This window comes from Limulus polyphemus, unplaced genomic scaffold, assembly GCF_000517525.1.
Source record: "Limulus polyphemus unplaced genomic scaffold, Limulus_polyphemus-2.1.2 Scaffold480, whole genome shotgun sequence".
NCBI lineage: Eukaryota > Metazoa > Arthropoda > Merostomata > Xiphosura > Limulidae > Limulus > Limulus polyphemus.
The window spans coordinates 286,038-291,520 of record NW_013666090.1 but is presented as its reverse complement, the minus strand read 5'-3'; positions in this window follow the sequence as shown (position 1 = coordinate 291,520).

Below are 5,483 nucleotides of genomic sequence, written 5' to 3'. Positions count from 1 at the left end.
GTTGGAGTCGAGAACGTGAGACGTACGTTGAGAATTATAGCGTTTGTTATAGAGCGACTGTTGAAATTAAGTGTATCGCAAAGTTATATTCAAAAAGAATAAACCAGTTATATTTAAGAAAGGACTTGTGTCGCTAAAGTTTCGTCGGAACGAATTTACGGAAAATTAACTAACGAACGTAGACGTAACAATATCAATAAATACACTTTATGATATTTCATAGTTTTGTCTCAAACTAGAATTCTTGAATTGCGTCTTGCCACTTTAAAAAGTTTTCTGGTGACCTATATTATGAATACCAATATAATCTCATTTCTTTGAACACCATTTTAGCTTTACGTTGTTGTTTCTTTAATTTCCTAAATGCACCTACTTTTAATTTATATATTGAAATAATGGGCCCCCTTTTCAAAATCCTTCGTATGGGCCACCATTACCAAATATCTTTATATCTAATCAAATAAAATTCACTTAAATAAAATTACTATAGAAATCATAGATGAATTTTACCAATAACAGAAAGTCAAAAATTTAAATATAAAATGTCATCATTAGTTTTAACATATAATGAGAAAAATTAACATTGTTTACAGTGCAAACTTACCTGTCCAAACAATTCTGTATTTCTAGGCCTTTTCTTTCCCGTGTATTGTGGTATTTTCAGGCGCTCTGATTCCCTTTTAATGGTAATCAGTAGGAGAGGCAAAGTAACAGGAGTTTTGACCGAAAATTGATTACGAGTGAAGATGAATTATTTAGCCTCTACTGGGTTGGATCAAAAGAAAGAGACTGAATCCAATGTATAACACGGTGAAGCAATTTTAATTTAACACTCAAAAACAACCAAAAAAGTGTATTTTTTATGCCTTTACTGATGAACTCTCAGAAAGAAAAAAAAAAGATGTGTTTATGAAGTTAATGTCGAATCTGTTCTGTGTCTCTAATACTAAATGTACGCCTTTCACTGAGAGAACACAGCATTTATACACAAACACACACAAAACAATGGTATTCTTGTCAGGACGTGTCAAGGCCTAGTGGTTAGGACGCTTGACACCCAATTTGTAGGTCGTGAGTTCGAATTCCTATCACCAAACATGCTTGCCCTTTCAGCCGCGTAGGCATCATAATGTGACGATCAAACCCACTATTAGTTGGTAAAAGAGTTGGCAGTGGGCGATGTCATCTAGCTGTCTGCCATCTAGTTTATCACTGCTAAATTAGGAAAGATAATGCAGATAGCTATCGAGTAGCTTCGCGCGAAATTCAAACCAAACAAAAACGTGTCTACTATCCATGATGGTTTGTTTGTTTGAAGTTAAGCGCAAAGCTACACAAAGGGCTATCTGTGCTCTGACCACCACTGGTATCGAAACCCAGTTTCTAGCGTTGTAAGTCCGCAGACATACCGCTGTACCACTGGGGGTTACCCATGATGGTCACTCTCACTGAAAAATAATGGTTATTGGATCCTCAAAGTTTCACCGGACCTGTAAGTGGAAAAGATTACTGCCTATTTCTACAGAATATGCTCCACTTTACAAGAATCTTTCCAGCACGAAAGTGCATGTGATACCATAGTTGAATGGAATCTAGGTTAGAAATACAAGAGGAAAAAAAAAGAAATTTCACAGAAAGGTAAAAAAATGTCCAGAACTTATTTTGGAAAACGGTGTCAATAAGAGCTAAGCCAATTAATTTGTGAAAGAACATCTGTACAACTATAGCATATTTACGGACTATTAATTCAGAACAAGGTTTACACATGTATGTGATAATAAAAAACTAAAATACTTATATCGGTATTTGTCATTTTATACCATTCCTAACATATAAGACTTTTTTTTACCTATCTGTGTAATTTTCTTTGACTTTTTTTCCCCATTGTCTTTATTACCGCCACTGGTTGAATTAGTACGTAACTGAAGCATAAAGAACTTAGCATGTTGGAATCAAATACAATTATAATATTTCACATATTAAAATTATTTTTGATTATATTTCACGGTTTCCATATTTTTCCAGAAATGTACTGCACAACACTAAGAAGGCGAACTATGAATGTAGTAAGAAGAGAACAAACTTATTAAACCTAATGCAGCAAATTACAAAAATATTATATTTGTCAACGCAAAAAATTAGTATAGTTGGCAATTTTGTTACCTATTAGGTAGAAATGAAGTTCTGATAATCAAACATAAATAACTTTACTTCATATGATTATTGTATTCAGAAATTATTTTTTGACATAACTAGTCTTCTTTCTTTTAAATAATTTTAATATCGTATATCGCCTGTTTAGGTGGTTTGTGTTTTCAAGAAAATTTACTTATGAAAATTGTAGCCTTCTTTAATGTTGTCATGTATACTAAATTTAAGTAAGCTGTAACAAACCATATAAGATTAAATGTTTCGATTATGTTAGTTTTATTTTGTTCAACGTAGGTGTTTTCGACACAGTTCATGTAAGAATATTTTGGTGTTCGTTTATGCCTTTATATATATGAAATTTCATCAAGTCTTGACGAACCAGGTTAGGTAAATTCGTTGTCTCCAGATGGGTTGGCGTAAATTTGCGGACTTAAAATACGGAGTTAAATTGCCCTCATTTGACAGAGTGCAGATAGTCCAATGTATAGCTTTACATTAAGAAAACAAGACGAGTCACGAAAGTTGCGTTAATAAAAACGTGGTTAAAAGTACAAATGTCAATTTATTAAAACTACAAACGTTGTCAATGCTTTCAAATTACAGAGACAATTTTCCTAAGTGCGTTCACTCATGTGATAGCTATGAAAATATTTTAAAACAGCTTCTGATATTACATAATAAAAATGTATCAGCTGCATTTCTTCAGCTTTTTCAATTACCGAGCAAGTTAGCAAATATTAGACAGCAATAACATAACTCAAACAGTTTTCTCCTATTTTAAGTGTTTTTACACAACATAACCTACGGACCGACAATGGTCTTTAAAGGCTGTCCTTGTACACCAACGTTTAGGAAACATAAAAATTTAAACCCATCCTTTACTTTTCAGAAACCATCGATTAAACTCCTCCGAAGTTCTTGACTACACTAATGCTGATGGCAACCCATTCCATAATTCAACCACCCTGTTAAAAAATAAAACTTTTAGCTGGATGGAGTCTAACCAGATTTTAATAAATCTTAAACTTGTGTCCCCTTGTCCTCAGAATATACGGTCAATACTATGTGATGTTTTTTCCCTGTTTCATTAAAAGTTCCGTAGGATATCAGATTTTCTATTTTAATACTTGCCACACGAGCCAGCCCATCTTCTTTTATTTCATTACCGAGTCTAGGGTTATTTCGATAGCTCTCGATTAATGAAGCACGGCACTTTTAAAACGAAAGAAAAACAAAATACGTAAATAACTAAATATTCATGAACATATGATATGATTAAATCTACAATGATTATGCTATGATGGTACTATGTTGAGCATTATATCATCCTTCTTATGTTTACTATTCATTATAGAAATGACATTTTAAATTTGAGAATCGCTAAGAAAATCATTTTGCAATGCATGGTTCATCTGCTTCAACTTTAACACTACATCTTTGGGCTTTACTGCACCGTTAGTTTCACAAAATACAATTGTGCCCGTTTTTTATGTTTCGTTGTCAATGCAGTAATCAATTGACGAATCTCCGATTCAGATGGTATTTCAAATCGATTGGGATATCATTCTTCCTCCATCCGACCTGGACCCACGATTTGGCTTAATCGCTCCACTTCATTACATTCATGATCACATCTACAACATTTCAAGCATGTTTCATTGATACATCGTTTTACTCCACATTAACAAGTTCATTTCTTCATGTTGGCTCTCATGGTCTCGGGTCTGGTCCAGTGATCTAGACCTCGAAAATAGTAATAAATGTCTTCTTTTTGTGCAATAAAAATAACCCAGACCTTTTTGGAATGATTTTTTTTTCACCATCCATATCAAGATGCCGGGCTGGCTCGTGTGGCAGGTGTTAGATACAGTGTTAAAACGTAAACAACCCAAGAATTCGCGTTAAACTTTACTTCTGGTGGCATTAAAGCGCGTGACATTTCTTTCTCTTAAATAATTTGTTAAAACTAACGTCAGGTATTTATTGGGCCAATTCTTTACAGTAGGCGTGTGTGTCTTGTTGGCGATAAATTTCAACAATAAATGGAGAGCAAGGGGTACAAGATATAACTGACAGAACCAGAGATAGTTAAGGGTGCTAGTTGTACATGTTGGGGGCTAATGATGTAAGGAAAGATGGATCTTAGGAGCTTATTGATAAGTATGAAACACTGATAAGGGTATTTAAGGAAAGGGGTCATAGCTTGATTTTGTTAGGGATATTGCCAAGAATATATTGTGGTGATGAGATACTAAGTAGGTCACTAGGATTGAATGCCAGGCTTAGATCAATATGTAGGAATGAGCAAATAGGCTGGGTGGATTTGTGGGATATTTGTAATTGGAAAATTAGTCTTTTTTAGAATGGATGGCTTACACTTAAACAAGCCGGGACTATCATGTCAGTACGAGTTATTATTTCAGCTGTAGTGGCAATTAGGACTAGATAGAGGTGAGGGCTATGGTATTAGTAAAATAGGAAATATAATTGACAGAAAAACATGTACAACAGACATAAAACATGAACATAATTTAAAATGTATGATTAATTGTCAGTATTGTAATGCTAGGAGTATTAAAAATAAAACTGAATTCAAAGCAGTTGTGGAAACTTAGTATTTTGATATTATAGGTATCACTGAGAATAGGTTAGATTGAACAATTTTGATGAATTTTTTTTTGAAATTTCAGGCTACTGATTATTTACTAAAGATAGAGTATCGAAAATGGAGGAGGAGTAGCTTCATATGTGAGGAGTGAATTGAATACTGTTGAGTTAGAGTATATTAAAGAAAATAGTCAGTTTGGGTTAGTGGATATAATGGGAAAAATATTGTATTTGGGACTTGTTATAGACCACCAGGTCAGAATGTGGAAGTTAATGAGAAATTGTATAATGAGATCAAAATGGTAGCTGAAAAAGATGTTATAATGGGAGATTTTAATTTCAGGGGTATTGATTGGGAAAATTTCAAGTCTGACAATGAAGGTGATAGGTTTTTGGAAACTGTTCAGGATATCTTTATACATCAACTGGTGATGGAACCCACAAGAGAAAATGCTATATTAGATTTAATATTAGCATCCGATATGAATATAATAAACAGAGTTGTGGTTGGTGAGCATTTAAGAACAAGCAACTATTGCACTATTAGGTGTGGGATTTTACTACACGTAGAATTGAAGAATAGTACCCTGATTCCAAATTTCAAAAAAGCCAATTTTGATGGAATGAGACATGATCTGGCTTCTGTAGATTAGAGTAAAGAGCTGGGAGGGCTTTTTGAACAGATGTGGGAAGCATTTAGGAAAAAATCAATATGCATATAGAAC